This window comes from Gadus macrocephalus, chromosome 17, assembly GCF_031168955.1.
Source record: "Gadus macrocephalus chromosome 17, ASM3116895v1".
Lineage (NCBI taxonomy): Eukaryota > Metazoa > Chordata > Actinopteri > Gadiformes > Gadidae > Gadus > Gadus macrocephalus.
Genome location: NC_082398.1, coordinates 2521859 through 2539872, shown reverse-complemented (window position 1 = coordinate 2539872; position 18014 = coordinate 2521859). Strand labels below are relative to the sequence as shown.

Below are 18014 nucleotides of genomic sequence, written 5' to 3'. Positions count from 1 at the left end.
ATGTGGGCATGTACGCACACATACACACACACATACTGACACACACACACACAAACACACACACACTCTAGCTGTTTCTTCTCACGCTTGTGATGGGCGTGGAGGCCAAACGTGGGGAAGGGAAAATCAATTTGCAATATTAAAAAGCCTGACAGGCGACAGCCATGGAATCAAAATCTAAATCTCGACTTCTATTAATTTTACATCCTTTTCTTCGGCTGCGCGTTTTAAATTAGCCTTCTCTTTGATATTACTCTATAAAAAGCGCCTCAGACACAATTTATCTGCTTGCGCAAACCTAAGGCGGGCTTTCAGTCTGTGGAATGACACTCAGAAATAACCTTGCTCAGCTACAGCCCAATCAATGTGGCCTATAAGGAATGTTCTAGCATGCCTTCGCCCCCCCCCCCCCCCCCCCCCCCCCCCCTCAGACTATATTGTCCTTCTGTTCTTTCCCGCAACGTTTCTACTTCGGAAACATATGGTAACGCAAACGTGTGAAAGTGGACCACTTCTTGGAAGACTAATCTTCTGATCTTTGGGTAATTCGCCTGCTTTAAGGCACGTAACTCAAGAACAGAGTTCTGTTGAACTTTCACAGGTTGGTAAAGAGAGAGGGCCATGCTCACACATTCCATGCACACTTTCACACACAGCACACACACAATCTCCCTTTCCCTCAGACACACACACACACACACACACACACACACACACACACACACACACACACACACACACACACACACACACACACACACACACACACACACACACACACACACACAGCAACTCTTTCCCACAGACACACACACACATACAGCTTCCCTTTCCCCCACTCATGCAAACGCGAACACACACACACGCGAACACACACACAAACACGCACACACGCACGCAAACCCACCAGCCGTGACTCCAGTGCCGTTAAGGGCCCATGGAATGTTTCTTTAGGCCGTGGAACACATGCAAGGACAAGATATAGGTTAGGCTGTGGGATTATCTCACTGTGTGTGTGTGGTGAGGGCCAGGGCGGAGGGGAGGAGGGGGGGGGGGAGACAGGGCCCTGTTGCTCCACACCTAATGTCTGCCTTTGGCCTTTCCCTTCACCTGAGGAAGGCCCCCGGCTGCTCATTAAGGAGGGGGGCCGCCGGGGTTCATGGAGGGCCTGCGGTCCTCAGAAAAGCCCCCGCACCTGTAGATCCCAACGTGTTGAGTTGTGTGGGCTGCCTGTGCGGTCTGTCCTGAATGGCGCGCATATTTCCCTTGCCGTTTGTTTCTCTATTGACATTGGACGTGGGATTTGAATGGACCTCTTCCAGCTGCAATAGACATAACGCCATCACCACGCAGGGGAATACAACTATTTATATGTGCTGCTGCTGGCCGAATACAAAAATAGGCGGTGCTTATGCATGTTTTTATTGCGCTACGGACGGACAAACCCGTGTTCATCAACCTATAGAAACACGTGTCGCAACTCAGCCGGACCCGTAAGCGGCACACACATTGTATTTACTGTAGACCCGGAACGCAAAGACAGGCCTAATATCTTAATCCTTTCTGCTTGATCTTGGGGTGTAACCTTAGTGTGCCAATCACCCGGGCGACAGAAGCTTCCCCATCTATGTATACCCAGTGTGGGGGAATGTCGGCGTACATTGGCTGGTATGTCACGGCCAAATATAGTTTTAATTCCCGATTGGACTCTGAAGGGGCTGTAATGAACTGAATGTGTACTTAGCACTCCGAGAGCCTTATTTGATGATGTGTAAGACTATCGCCGGGGTGGAAACCGCCTTCTAATCCAGGGGTGGAGCAACGTCTACAAATATGTGATGACTGCCGAGGAATGCATGCTTTTAAAAGTGCCAGCGCAATGCCTGGGAAGCCGTTGAAAAATACCAGACTAAATATAATGCGTCTTGTCTGCTCGCTGGTGCTTGTATAAATATAGCACTGTGATGCAACTCCCGAATCCCCTCTGAAATACTTTCCTAAAATATACATGAAAAGTGAGGGTATAGTCTATAGAGGATAGGGCAGAGGGATAGTGCCCGCCTGAGGCTGTCTTGACAGTCAGCCAAAAGGTACCCTGTTGGATCCCCAAGGTAGGCCAAATGTCCTAGAGAAAGTGCTTAAAAGTATAGGGGCGTGCGTATTACACATCGCGTTAGCGCCGACCGCCTTGAAGACGCAACCTTCACACGTCAACGTAAACAAACGCAGACAGTGATCGAACGGAAGGGCAGCCCGCGAGAAACAAACAAAGGGGAGGGCTGTTGTGAGGCGAGGTGTCAGCGTCGGCATAAAACTGAAGAGTATTGTCTTTTTTTTTTTTTACTACGAGAGTCGAGTCAGTAAGAAACCAGATGACAACGGCGGTGTAAGAAAACTAAACAAAAAAAACTAAAAACCAACCAAACCCGAAGACGTTGTGCTTTTTACGACGCTGTCAGGGTTGAGCGAGGCGGAACAAGTAAATACTGCGGCTGGCGTTAATGTCTAACGCTGTGCTGCTCATCGCCCCCGCCACCGTACCGACCCTCCATGTCGTCGTCCCCCCCCCCCCCCTCCGGCTACCATTTGCTTTGCAAAATGCATGCATGAAATTCTTGAGACCAACCTCCCCGCGAGAGACTAAATAATAGATTAGCGACACATGGCTTCCAGGCATCCGCCGCTGTATCTCCAAGCCACCGCTCTCTGGGCCTTATTAGTGTGTCGGGGACTGGTTGGCTGGGAGAAGCCTGCTAAATGGGTGGGTGGCGGCGTGAAGGATAGCTCGATGCTAACCTAGGCGACGGCCCTATGGCCCCTTTCAGCCGCGCTGGTCAACAGCCGAAGGACCGCAAGATGTTTCCACACGCAATTCATCTTATGACCCGCAGAGCCGCGAGCAAGCCAAGGAAGGCTGCGATATGGAGAGCGAGAGAGAGAGAGAGAGAGAGAGAGACATACGGGGATAGACAGAGAAGGCTCCAGAAGGCTCTGAAGGCTTCCAGAACCTTCCACTGAGATCAGACCGGGCTCAGGGGGGCACGGGGAGGGGAGGGGGGGGTTCCGTCATGTGGAATGACAGAGAGCCAGAGACAGTTGGTTTGTGCCGGCTAGTCGTAAGCAGAGGTGACCTAAGCCATTATCATACACTGATTGTCCCCCCTTTGCCCATCTCTCTCCGACCCCCCCCCCCCCCCCCCCCCCCCCCCCCCCCTCCAATCCCCTCTCTCTCTCTCTCCTCTCTTTCTCTCTCTCCTGTAAGCACAGCCGTTCTCGCTCGCTCTCCCTCTCTGTCCCTTTCCAAATGGCCGTCATTATACCGGACATGAAAAGTCATTTTAGTTCCGCCTGGCTTCGTCAAAGCGTCCAGCTATAATTGCAGAATGAAAAAAAGAGAGTGAGAAAGAAAGAGAGAGAGAGAGAGTGAAAGAGGAAGCGAGAGAGAGAGAGAGAGAGAGAGAGAGAGAGAGAGAGAGAGAGAGAGAGAGAGAGAGAAAGATAGAGAGTGAGAGGGGGTCGTATCATTGGGTACATAATGCAAAAACAGACAGGCCAACTGCCATACAGTTATATTGGAAGTAAAAAAACAAACATTATTTACACTCTGTTGTATTATTTAGACTCTGTACACAAACATTTCCAGAAGTCTCTACCCATCTAGACAGAACGGCTGCACTGTGTCAAGAATGGGATTACAGAGGAAACATTTTTAAATCATAAAATAAAATAAATGAGGTTATTCTATCCTACGGAAGTTGCAGTGTTTAATTTTTCACCATTCCGTTTAGCCCAAATCACGTCCGTGGTCGATGAAGGCCAAAAGGACAGAACCCAAGCACAGTGTATCTGTGTCTGTCTGCGTGTTGTGATTGGGTCCGTCCGGGGTTGTTTTCGTCCATCCCTGCCCAAGTGTATTTCAGACTTCGGTCCTGACACTATTTACAAGGGTCATAATTGGCCGCCGTTTAACCCGTTTACAAGCCCGGCGGCCGCTGTAAGTGGAGCAACACTCCTATGCACCTATCAGTTTCACCCTTCTGCCTCACCTTTCTATTCACCACCTCTCTATGTGTAATTATCCACCACAGGCGGCCGTCTAGCGGAGTACCGCTCGATCCACCAAAAAACACCAACGTTCTTGAATCTCTTGCCTTGAAGAGCCTTTATATCTTTATTTTCCAACACCGGCCCGTTTGAGTGGTCTCACAACAAATGCAGTTGAGATGAGGCAATGGTGTGTGTGTGTGTGTGTGTGTGTGTGTGTGTGTGTGTGTGTGTGTGTGTGTGTGTATTCAGGGAGTGGGCAAGGGGGCAAGAATGCACTGCTCATATACTGAAAATATAGACTGGAAAATAGACCAGCTCAAGCTCTTCTACAGACTCACACCATAACACACCTCCTCTCTCACTCTCTGCTCTCACTCACTCACTCTCTGGTCTTGCTCTTTCTTCCAGTATCTCTCTCTTTGTCTCTCTCTCGCTCTCTCTCTCTCTCACTCTCCGGCAAAAACACATTCTAAAAACTGTCATACTTTAATTGAAATTCCATCACTAGTGGGGTCGCTATTGTGGAAATAATTTGATAAAGCCGTGTGACATGAATGCGCAGAGCCAGACGCCAATTCCATTTCATCCGACCCGCTTTAATGTTTTTTCTCTCTCTCTCCTTTTTCACATCCCCTCATTCTGCTGGTTATTCAAATGAACCTCTGTGAATTCTCCCCGCACTCACTCACTTTCCCTCTTTCTTTTCCCCTCTCGCTCTCTTACTCACTCTCTCGTTCTCTCTCTCTCTCTCTCTCTCTCTCTCTCCCTCTTTCTCTCTCTCTCTCACACCCCACCCGCCCGCCCCTCCCCAAATTACCGATTAGCGGAAGCGAGATAATGGAAAGCGGGGGTTTATAAAAGAATAATAATATTTGGGGTTACAACACAAGCAGAAAATGAAAACCTTTAAAGTATAGTCGAGCCACCTTCTCTCCTCCGCCTTATTTTCCGCCCGCCTTCGGGCCTCTGCTAGTCACACTCCGAGCTGGCCCAGTGTCCTGGCAAGCAGGATTATTAATCTGTCTCATTAGGTTTCCCGCCCACTGCAGACGCTTCCCTAAGAGCCAGCGGCGGTCGCTGGAGCCAGTGGTAGGAGGGGATGGGGGGGCAGGGTAGGGGGGTCTGAGCTGAAGGTCAAGGGCAGAATTCTTCTGCCAGTACTGTTGACCCCAATTCAGATCCGTATCCCACCCACCCTTGACTCCGCCCCCCTCCACACACACACACACACACACACACACACACACACACACACACACACACACACACACACACACACACACACACACACACACACACACACACACACACACACACACACACACACACACACACAGGGATGGCTTTGTGAAAGCGCGCAACGCACACATGTAGCGTTCATCATACCTCCTGAAATGCAATATGCGCGCAGTGGACAGCTGTTCGTGGGGGGGGGGGAGCGTATCATGTCAATCCGTCTCTCCCCCTGCCACCCCCCCCCCCCCCCCCCCACCCTGTATACATTTAGCCCGTGGCCCCTCCGTAGCACCATGGCCTGCTGACACGCCTTTTAAACCACGGCGTGCCCTGCTGCTGGGTCTACAGGCCCCGGCATTGACCCACGCCACAGACAGAGAGTCTGTCCGCTCAGACACACTGTCTGTCCGCTCGACAGACAGAGACACTCTGTCTGTCCTCTGTTCGGACAGACAGACGGACGGCGTCAGACGCCCCTGGAGCAGATGACGAGACGCGATATGGATACTGGGGAGCGGGAATGAAGAACCAACGCCGAAGGGGACGAACATCCCAAACCAAAGACAGACCCACCCCCAGGTAAACGAACGGAACGAACGCCGGGAGAGTCGAAGATAGTGGGGCTGAACAAGAAGCAACGAGAGCAGCCATGGCTATACGGACATTCATTTCTTGTGATGCACCTATATGGTGTCCCAACCCCCCCCCCCCCCCCCCCCCCGCGACCGCACGCAACCAGGCAGGGCTCCGCTTTCCAGCCCTGACAGTCGGGTGACGGACAGCCGAGCTGATTCTTGCCTGGGCGTGAAGAAAAGCAGTCTTCTTATTATTACCTCCGGGCCACGCGTTAAACTCGAATGTCAATACCCAAAAAAGTGAAGTTCCAGCAGCGGCCGTAACAGGCCTGGTCCTCCCTAGTCCGCCCCCATATCTGTGAAGCCGATGCCCCATAGCTGTAGTTCTTAACAGCCAACCCACCCTTGACGATGGTTATGCAGTAAGGTTAGGCTAGGAAATGCTTGCCAAGTAAATAAGTGAGTGGAGCAATTGAATGGGGCGGGTTGGGGGTTGTGTGTGTGTGTGTGTGTGTGTGTGTGTGTGTGAGTGTGAGTGTGAGTGAGAGAGAGAGAGAGAGAGAGAGAGAGAGAGAGAGAGAGAGAGAGAGGAGGGGGGGAGAAAGAGGGACTCCATGGGACTGGGGCCAAAGTGAACCAAGGGTAAAGTCATGATCACTTCATTATGCCGCGGTGCGGCTCAGTGTTCTGCGAAATCAAACTGCTTTCTCATTTGTCACAACGCATCACGTCGGGCCCCGCTGAAGTGTGTTTGTGAGCCCAGTGGTGGAGGCGCACACACGCACTCACCGACACACACCCCCACCCACAACCACCACCACCGAAAGCACTCATCCAACCACTCTGCACTTTCCACACAGACCCAGGAAGAGACCCACGTGTGCACACAGCAAAAGTGCGGATACGGTGTAAGTATGAATAATTGCGCATGTGTGGATACAGACACACTATTGACTATGGTACGTGGCACGTTTACCATTTGGTGTTCCCGCCAGGGCAGGAGAAGGAAAAAAATGGCACATATGCACACGCATCCACACGCGTCTGTCAACATACGGCCAAATGTACACCGTCGTCAGATTCATCATCTCCCCACACTCTCTCTCCCTCATCGTTCCAGTCTCTCAGTGCTCGCTCGCCCTCTCTCTCCTTCATAGTCCCAGTCTCTCAGTGCTCGCTCGCCCTCTCTCTCCCACATCGTCCCAGTCTCTCAATGCTCGCTCGCCCTCTCTCTCTCTCATCGTCCCAGTCCCTTAATGCTCGCTCGCCCTCTCTCTCTCTCCTTCATCTCCCCAGTCCCTTAATGCTCGCTCGCCCTCTCTCTCTCTCCCTCATCGTCCCAGTCTCTCAGTGCTCGCTCGCCCTCTCTCCCCCTCATCGTCCCAGTCCCTTAATGCTCGCTCGCCCTCTCTCTCCCTCATCGTCCCAGTCCCTTAATGCTCGCTCGCCCTCTCTCTCTCTCTCATCGTCCCAGTCTCTCAATGCTCGCTCGCCCTCTCTCTCCCTCATCGCCCAGTCCCTTAATGCTCACTCGCCCTCTCACTCCTTCCCTCATTGTCCCAGTCTCTCAGTGCACGCTCGCCCTCTCTCTCCCAAATCGTCCCAGTCTCTATCATTGTCCCAGTCTCTCTCCCTCTCCCTCTCTCTCTCTCGCCCTCTCTCTCAGCAGTGTGCTTTTCAGCATGACCTCTGCAGTCAAGCTTCCCCCACGCCTCGCCCCAGCCACCCACTCAGCCTGCCAGCCACTGGCTGGTTGTTAAGGCCCCCAGTTCGCTGGGCATAAAATAAGATTACACCCACTGGATTACATAGGGCCACTTCGCTAAGGAGAAGGGGGGGGGGGGGTGGTTGTGATTGCTTGCAGACCCATTGGCACTCCATCTACCAGTTCTAACACCCCGGCGCACTATAATTGCGTGCCCCTGTGTTTACGTATCCATTTTTTGTAATGTAAGTGTTGATTTCTCATTCCGCACTCGTAATGGAGGGCCTGGCCTTGGCATTCCTGAAGCACAGCAGCGAGCGAGCACACACACACACACACACACACACACACACACACACACACACACACACACACACACACACACACACACACACACACACACACACACACACACACACACACACACACACACTCCCATTGTGTGCACCTTCTCAGGCACACAAACACCCCCACACACACGGACACGTTCCCATTGTGTGTACCTTTTCAGGCTCACGCACACACACACACACACAATTAAATAGTGTAAACACATCCACAGTGACTGTGTGGGTTTTACATATATATATATATATTTATTTTCTAAATTTGCTCGTGTTTCCCACTTTTGGAAAGGTCCCAGTGAGTCAGAGTGAGAGCTGCTCGGATGTAATTGGACAGGAGCAGTGAGAGAGACAGAGAGAGACAGAGAGAGAGAGAGAGAGAGAGAGAGAGAGAGAGAGAGAGAGAGAGAGAGAGAGAGAGAGAGAGAGAGAGAGAGAGAGAGACGGAGAGAGGGACAGAGACAGAGACAGAGACAGAGAGAGAGAGAGAGAGAGAGAGAGAGACGGAGAGAGAGACAGAGACAGAGACAGAGACAGAGAGAGAGAGAGAGGTGTTGAGGAGGATGCATGACTATCGTCTATTAATATGACTCGGTGGTTGCATGGCTGTGTGCAATCCACACAATGTATGCGACACCATGAGCTGAAGGCACAGTCGAACTCTGTTTTCCTTTTTTGCGAACATGAAAGGCAGATGTCTCGCTAAATAAATAAAGTAGTTCAATTATATCAAAGTGAGGCTATGAAAAACACAACTCAAATGTGCCTTAAATCGGGCCCAAATTCTCCAACGTTAGGATTTATTTACATAATTCGGGGTGTGTCAATATTTTGGTTTGTCGTTAGCTCTGTGATTGAAAAACTATACGCAGAGGAAACTCCTCCACTCTCTGGGAGGCTTTAGGAGGCTTTTCAGCACCAGCTGTTGGAGATGGAAGTGCCTGCCACAGCCCATGGCTCCCCAGCCCCTCCCACCACCCCCCTTTCAGAAGGCCAACATCTCTGCTCTGTTTACCGTCGTTTGGATGGAGACGTCTAAAGGCCTTCACCAGATACACGCACACACACGCACCTCTTTTTTTCTCGGCAGCAAAATTGGAAATCGAACGGACGCTGACAGCGTTAATTGCGCCGTGGTGAAATTGGGGCGAGTGCTTAATTGCCCGAGCTGTAAAACATGGAAGGCAGGGCTAGATGGAGGGCTGGGCTCCCACGGACTGCTGGGTGGCCGCAAACTCAGACACACACACACACACACACACAAACACACACACACACACACACACACACACACACACACACACACACACACACACATTGGCTTTCTGTCGTTGGGCAATTTAAACACTACAGTACCCCAGTCCAGTGCATGGCTGCCCACCGTATGCGTGACATACCTAACCATTTGATAAAAGGAGGATGTAAATGCGTACACATCACTACAGCAAGCAGCTTCTTATATGATATAGAACGGCTATGTGTACAACAGTACAAAAGTCTGTCTGTCTGTCTCTGTGTGTGTGTGTGTGTGTGTGTGTGTGTGTGTGTGTGTGTGTGTGTGTGTGTGTGTGTGTGTGTGTGTGTGTGTGTGTGTGTGTGTGTGTGTGTGTGTGTGTGTGTGTGTGTGTGTGTCACATCCAAAGCTCTTCCTCCTTGACTTGTACCCCCTCAATACTGCATTCCCCTAAATCACCAGAGAACCGACAGTCCCCTAGTGGCCTGAGTTGCACATTGAACACAGGTAATATGCGCAGCCCGGCAGAAAAACCTCAACCATGAAGAAACAAGAGGGGGAAAAAACACATTCACGACTGATTGAATGGAGACCCAGTGAATAGGTGTGCGTCTGTTTTTTTTTTTGCGTCTTGAACGCCGAGCGTCATCCTCAGGGGAGACCAAAGGGAGACTATTAAAAGCCCAAATCACAACCGCGAACCTATAAAAACGATCCACAAATACAACAGTGTCTCACGGGGGAGTTGGAGACACGGCGTTTATATTGCGCAAAGCGGAACCCACTCCACATCACAGCCTGACGGTCCGTTTGGATGAGTGGACAAGGTGATCAAATAAATCTCGATGTAGTCCGAGATCATAATTAATTAATTCAGCATTGCAAACGTCAGCGGAAGAAATACATACGATCACATAACAAATGAAGCGACAATATTGGAGAAATCTGTTTGTGTGGTGTGAGTGAGGCGATCGGGAGATAATTTTTTCCGGAGTTTTCTGAGACACTTCTATTCCCTAAATGTGCCACAGACTACACGCAGACTACAAACGCACGCACGCACGCACACACACACACACACACACACACACACACACACACACACACACACACACACACACACACACACACACACACACACACACACACACACACACACACACACACACACACACACACACACACACACACACACACACACACACATCAAGGTGGAATTGTAGTTATTTGCAATGATTAAGAAAAAAAAACGCCGACATTAACACCGTGCCATTATGTGATTACGCGCTATCCAAACGCGCGTAATGTTTCATCCTAACGAAGACCCTCTATAGGATGATCGGAGACAAAAGCCCACCGTCCCGAATGCCATAAATAATATTAATTTCGTTGAGGGGTTTTGCAGCCTGAACATTTAAAAAAAACTTGTCCCTTTACGCATGGACACCTGAAATCACTGCGGCATCCACTTTATTTGACGTGTGTCTAAAATAAATAGCTTAAAAAGCTTCCGACGTCAAACAGAACCAAGTCTTACCTTAGTGTCAGCATCTTCGCGATCAGGTTTTGAACTCGATTCTCGCAGAAATAATCGCGACTTTTACATCCAGTATGACAGGCGAGTCGTGGCCATATATCCGTCCACTGCGCTCCCGTCTCGCTGCGCTCTCTCCGGCGACTCTTTCCTTGAGTTCTCTCTCTCTGTCTAGAAAATAATAGTCTCTTCTGGATGGTAGTCGACACTGTATGAGAGGACGAGGGTGTCTGACGGCGAAAACATGTGGTGGCCGGTGGTGGTGGTGGTGATGTGTGTATATCTCCCGCTCGTCGGTCGCCCCTCTAGCTGAGACTTCACAATACAACGCGGAGAGGAGACTCAGTCTGTACACTGGTGTTTGCGTGCTGCGCTGTGGTGGTGGGGACGCATCTCCCTCTCCCTCCCTCTCTCTCTCTCACTCACTCACTCACTCCCTCTCTACCGCTCTCACTCCGAGACCCCTACACACACACTGGCCCGTCTCTCGCAGAGAAACCGAAAGACTGGGGTTGGAGGGGGGGTGACGTCACTCAACAAAACCCACCGTCGAACTCAATAGCGTTCAACTTTGCCATCGAGCCCAGTGCCTTCAGTGCAGTACAGGAATGTGCACTTGGACATCCACGTTGAAGTGAGAGTTGTGTCGTTTGCGGTCGAGCATTTGTTGGTTTTTCATGTGTGTGTGCGTGGTGTCGGGAGAGAGGCAAATGGCCAGTCATTATTTTCAGATGATATGTGTTTCTCGAGACTTCAAGTGTGTGTGTGTGTGTGTGTGTGTGTGTGTGTGTGTGTGTGTGTGTGTGTGTGTGTGTGTGTGTGTGTGTGTGTGTGTGTGTGTGTGTGTGGTGTGTGTTGTGTGGTGTGTGTTGTGTGGTGTGTGTGAGAGTGGTGTGTGTGTGTGTGTGTGTGTGTGTGTGTGTGTGTGTGTGTGTGTGTGTGTGTGTGTGTGTGTGTGTGTGTGTGTGTGTGTGTGTGTGTGGGCAAGAGCCATGTCGTTACCCAACAAGCAAAAATCAGTCAAAATTATTGCATGATCCCGCTGTGAAATTTCCCCAAAGCCCAAAAAACGTGTGCCTTGACCGAACGCTGACGGAACAATACCGTCTAGTGCAACACGTCCAACTGGGGGGTTCAAACCCAAAACAAACAACACAAAGGTAACAGTGCCCCACGGCCATGGACCAGGGTGCACAATGGTTCCTGTGCCGCCCAGAAATCGCTTTGCGACAGCCACCGCATATGTTGGAACGAACAGCTTGTCACAAACCCCGCACGCAGCCTAACAATGGGCCATTAAGGCACGGGCGCACATCGGATCACATGTCTCGCTCGCTTCAAACTCACCCTGAACGTGCGCCGATGGATTCATAAAACACACAATTATCTTGCGTGGAATCTTTTAAGGGCCGGATCTGATCCCACGACTGAGCCCTGCCTGGCTCAGGGGCAAAACAACAACGGAAAGTGTTGTATGTAGGGTTGAACAATGGGCTCGCTTGATGACACCGCTGGTTGGTTATGCACTGCCTTTGATTGCTGACTATGGTCGTGGGAGGAATATCTGGCCATGTTTCGAAGCGCTGCCTTTGATTGTGCAGCAAAATGGAGTTGGAGAAAGGAAAAAAGTTGTTGTTGTCCTCAGGAGAACGGGTCAAAGGTGGTCTGTGCTTTCGCTATTTTGGATGTTTGAAAAAGTTAAGCCGTGTCCTAAATTCACAGCCTCCCAACGTAGACCATCAAATATCAAGGCTGATCAATTGCCGACTCTCGATGGCAACAAATGTGTTTTTCTTAATCTTTAAGCCCACTGACATTCTCTAAATGAATAACCCCTGACCTTTGTGGAATGGCGGGAGTAGACGTGCGGACCGGCCCACACAGAAGCAAACAGCAAGCGGATGCATGCATGTGTGTACATGTTTGAGCCTTTGAGGGAGATAACAGTAGGCAGGATGTTTCACTAGTTTGAATGCTCCGACTCTCAGCCAAAAAGGACTGAGTTTGAACCCCACAGCCGACCTGTTGCCCTTCTTGGGGGGAAATGCCCCAACCCCCGGCACCTACCTGCTACTTGCCTGCAAGCATCTTGTCTTTATTCACTATATGGGGATTTAGATAATTGTTTGCTGATAGGAAATGAATCTAACGTAAACATATGTATGTCTCATTTGATGATACACACACAAGAACAATCTACAGTGTAGAATTAATTTCCTTGGTTGTTATTCTTCCTATTCTTGGCCCAGGCCCAGGTAGGCACGTACAGCAGCACTTCTGGATGAATGAGGGTGCACCGAGATTCATCAGAAGGGTGCCTCGCTGGCCTATCGGGCTGAACTTTGCCACCTTGCAGTGCTGGAAGTCCATAAAGTAAGACTGTCCTTCATGGAGACACAGTACCCCGCGCAGCAGAAGAACAGTGTATGCAGTGCTCTCTCTCTCTCTCTCTCTCTCTCCTCCGTGAAGTAAAAGTGAATCAATTTGCCATTCATCTGTGATCGCATGTGTTTAAGGAGGTCCATCTTCTTACATTTTCCCATTATTGATGATGGGTCGGAGTGAGGAAGTGTACTATGGAATTAACTTCTTCAACTATGCATGTCTGCTATGGTCTAGTTGGGCCAGATCGCATATATATTCTTGCCATTAAAGTGTCTGTAAAAATCAAACCTGGCACCGCCAGACTATATCCTCTCTGTACAGTATGTGTTCGTTTTAGATTAAGATGCACTGAAAATAAGTGCAACAGTTCAGAAAATCAATCTCTTTGTTTCCAGTGGAAAAGATGTCTTAAGTTTTTCACCTAAGTTCCTAGCTCCATTCCATTGATGAACTGCCTGAGGTGAGAAACACAGTAACTTAATCCAAATCCTGGTGCATCAATTTAACACTAGTGGGTTGCGAGGACTGACAGTAATGCTCAGTGGGAATTTTCCTTCTCTTGGCATTCGGTTTTAGGTTTGGGAACAACTTCACCGAGACATGTCCGGCTCGGGGGCTAATTGATAATTGCGAATACCGAATTGTCAATTTCACGTCCGATGTTTGTCAGGTGTGCTATGAGCACGCCACCGATCCGTCGGCGTGAACCTTTGACTGCACAGCCCGAAGGGGCATACCTGGGCACTCCTGAAACAATAAGGCTACTTTACAAATGGCTGCCAGTTACGACATTCCTCTCCGCACGTGCGTTCCCCTTAAGACAACTGCGACCGTCACACGTCGTCTGATAAAAAAATCAAGCAAAGATCGGGGAGAGTGTCGAGTGTAAACAGAGCACCGTTTCTTCAAAGTTTCTCACAGCGAAAGGGTTAACATCCCCCCCGTTCCCCCAAGCCTCCTGATCAGGTTAACCACTCATTGTAAAATTAATTTCCCCCTTCAAGCGAGACCCCGCGTTCTCCGGGATGACAATCTCGCTCCTAAGAGGATAAATCTTAAGCTAACGTGTCGAGACCCACCGAGATTGACTTGTTTATGGAAGCTATCTGAGCGGGTGGGAGAGCAGAGATGGGCTGGGGGGGGGGGGGGGGGAACGCCGTGGGCCACAAGGTGATCCAGACATGGCGGCTTCACCGGCGCTTGGGAGGAATTGGAAACCGACAACGAAAGTGTGAAACGCACAGACTGTGGTTGTGATCAGCCTGATGGTTCTCCCCTTCTCTGAGAATCTGTCAAGCGTGATGAATGGTGAAGAGTACAGTCTTTCTCCACGACACCCCCCCCCCCCCCCCCCCCCCCCGCCGCCCCCTCCCCACCCCCAGTTAATTAAAAAAAATGGGGGAAATTAAAGCACTCGATAGCTGTTGGGTCCAAGGTACACAAGGAAGACAACATCAAATTTTATGGGCTCGCGGGGATCGTAAAATGTGAGCGAAGATTGATTGCTATAATTATGGTTCCACTCGGCAAAGGATCTGGAAAGGAAGTGGTTCATTTACAGGTGGAACGCCAGACGGCTTTGTTTGACTCGCAGAGGAGGTCTGTAAACCATGGGGGTGGCCTAAATACCCGGAGACTAAGCCTGCCAACGGAGGGCTCGTAGGCCCAGGGCAAAAGGCATTACCACCTTGCAGTTCATGGATCCATCACGGGGCCAACTTGAGGCCGATTCGGGCCCTACGAATGCTTTTGAAATGGATGCATGACAGCTGTCCATACCAGATTCGGCAGAAAATTTGAAGCAAGAAGAGAAAAGGTTGATGGTTGTGGATGCAATTACTACAATAAGTCAACCGCTGATTTACAGGTTTCCATCGTGATTAAAGGTCGCTGTTTTTTTTTTTAATGGTTTTTGCAATTGTTATTTTTTGTTGTTGCATGTTAATTAAAACAGAACTATAATTTGATTGGAATAGTTCATTACATCGCTGTTGACGAGTGAAAATAAAAAGGTCCCAAAAAAATAAATGCAATGGACATTATATCTACCAAAGCAAACATAACAGAAACAAAACAAAGCAATCCGACTGGCCCATTTATTTGCATAATATTCAAGCCAACAACACTCACAAACGAGGCTTACTGCCAGCAGATAGTATCACGCCGACTGCAAACGCACCAAAGGGCAGACAAAGGGTAGAGCGAGAGGAAACTGGACTGCTACACAACTAATTAACTGTGACGCCATTCGCAGGAACTCCATATACGAGTAGTGCGCTTAGTCATCTTTTTTTTTGTGAAAGTGCTGAGTCATCAACAGTCAATATCACCTTATTACGGCGGTGGACGGTAGAAAAGCTGAGAGCGGCGTGGTTCTGGTTCCGCCTTAGCGATGGTTATCGGGTGTGATGGAGCTCATGGGCGATTAGGTTCATCAACGAGGGGAGTGAGCGTATCCGGGTTGGGGTTCTCCTAATGAGAGAGAGTGTCTACGACAGGCAACCTCTTGACTGACAGACAGGCCAGAATTAAAAGGTATGGTTGGGGCTGACTAGTAAGGGATATATTCTCCTTCAACTCCTCTCATCCTTTCGTCAATCTACTCCTCGTTTTCTCCCGCTCCCTCTTCCCCGATGCCTCGTCCCTCTCATCCTGAAAACTTCCTCAATGGCCTCTTCCCCCTCCCTCCCTCCCTCCCTCTCCCCTACTCATTCATTGGTGCAACGACCCACACGTCCCGCCCCCAACACACACAATTGATTGACACACACACACACACCTTTTCAAGAACACCTATTCTCCAGGTCTTTCACTCTTTTCCCAAAGCCAATAAAGGGCACACACCACATAAGTCTCTCTCCCACACACACACACACCTTCTCTTTAACTTTTTTAAAGCGACACCAGACAGCGTTTCTTCATGGGATCCCTCCTGTGGTGGCCGATTGATCGCAGCATTGTTTGCGTTGCACCCCTCCTATTTACAGTCCAGGGTTCATGAGAAACGTATTACTTTTGTAAGTCTAGCTCATTGTCTTCTAAAGGCTTTTCTTTTCACAGATATAGCGCTTGCTGTGTCAACCTAAGCAAAGCCGGCTATACTGTCACCAAATCAGCAGCCAAAATATCCAAAACACTGACACAAGGGGGTGCATGCCGATTAGTTTGTGTTTAGCAAGCTTATTGTTACCCCTTGAAACAGTTGGTGGCAGTTGATAGATGGCTGCCTGGGTACCATTGAAGCTAATGGTAGTTAGTCGACGTTATAGGCAGCTTGCTAGTGGTTCAGTTAGTAGTAAATCATCAGCCTAATATCACGTGAAGAGACAATGACATATATATAACAGTAGGAACAAGGATATAATACGGTATTATGTGGTTGTGTAGTTTCTAACAAACAGTTATTTGGTTTCCTGGGACACTGTGTGGGAGGAAATAATGGGAGTTATGGTGGTTATGCTGACTCAACATTTATGAATTTGTAACCGCCGGGTCCAAACTCTGAAGCAACCTCGAGAGTTTCCCCCAGGCGAGGGACACCCACAAATACGCCTAGCAACAGGAACACAGATGTGGTGAACATGACATTTACACGGCCCCATTCACTCCACTTCACCTCTCATTATTCCAGTAGTCCCAACATGTACACACTACACCACAAAAGTATTGTTTAATACTGGAAAAAAAATGGAACGATATGTAATGTAAAATGACATAACGCGTTAAGTACTAGGATGAGCAGTTCATTTAGGGCACTGCCTCTGTTGCGTTACACAAACGTCGTGGGCCTGCCATCTGCTGCCCCCTGTAGGTGGCTTATGCTACTACAAGCCTCTCTACCTCCATCTCTTTCCCACCTGACTGATGATTCATGCATCCAACGCTATAAATTCAAATCTGCTATAAAACATGGCATATAAAAACAAAACAAGACACTAAATAGACACACACACACGCAGACGCACACAGACGCACACACACATCCGGCAGGGTGAATATCTTCCTGTGCACATTTCCTTCCATTCAGTCCGGTTGAAATTTGGATGAGTTCTGCCATCAGCCAAGTGGCATGTTTACGAGCTGCTGAAGTGATCGGCTACAGCAGGCGAAGGTGCACCTATTCAGGCAAACGTGCCCCAAAGTGACAGGCTTTACCGTGAAAGAAAACACAGAGAGGAGGTGGAGGCGGAGCAGGAGGAAGAGGAGGGGGAGGTAGGAAGCATGGAACAATGCATAGCAAAGGTGTCTCATTCACAGGCCCAGGGCTTTATGGGATGGTTCCCAGCTGTCAGTCTACAGGCTGATTCCGCCGTGCCGTAATATCTTAATTGTTTCAAATTAAACGGCCATAAAAATGGCAGTTTAGTTTCTTTCTCTTCCACTCTCCTTCTCTCTCTCTCTGGTTAATCAAAAGTGCCCCCTTGACTTACATCTGCGTCCAATTTACAGTAAGAGTGCTTTAAAGGTGTGTGTGGTTTATTTAGGGGTGTGGGGTTTGTGGGGGGGGGGGGGGTATGGCTTCAAAACGAATTGTGTGGACTGAGCCTAGGTTGGGAGGTTTAATCCAGTCACTGAACATATGTGAACCAGGTGTCACCCTTACCCTCTCTCTGTCTCTCGAGCAAACCACCATTATCCAGCCATTACCTATTCTCTCCATCTGTGTGTGTGTGCATCTGTTGGGATGCATCATACAGTCCACATATCCCTCGAGGATTGATACCACTTTCTGACGACAGTACTGGCACTTGGCTCATTCCACGGTCCACACACACACACACACACACACACACACACACACACACACACACACACACACACACACACACACACACACACACACACACACACACACACACACACACACACACACACACACACACACAGGTCAGTCAACCAACTAATGCAGAATGGAAGCCATCAGCTCTGCTGTCAAACACACAGAAAACAGCAC

The 18014-nt window shown here is 49.5% G+C and overlaps 2 long non-coding RNA genes across 2 annotated transcripts in view; one reads left to right on the top strand and one right to left on the bottom strand.

Moving 5' to 3' along the window:
- Positions 1 to 11651, bottom strand: part of LOC132475760 (uncharacterized) — a 46137-nt gene extending 34486 nt beyond the window's left edge. Inside the window, exon 1 of the long non-coding RNA XR_009529981.1 lies at positions 10679 to 11651. This is a non-coding gene — a long non-coding RNA (uncharacterized LOC132475760). The remainder of the gene's footprint in view (positions 1 to 10678) is intronic.
- LOC132445631 (uncharacterized) overlaps positions 1 to 18014 on the top strand; it is a 225607-nt gene that overhangs the window by 135320 nt on the left and 72273 nt on the right. The window lies entirely within an intron of this gene.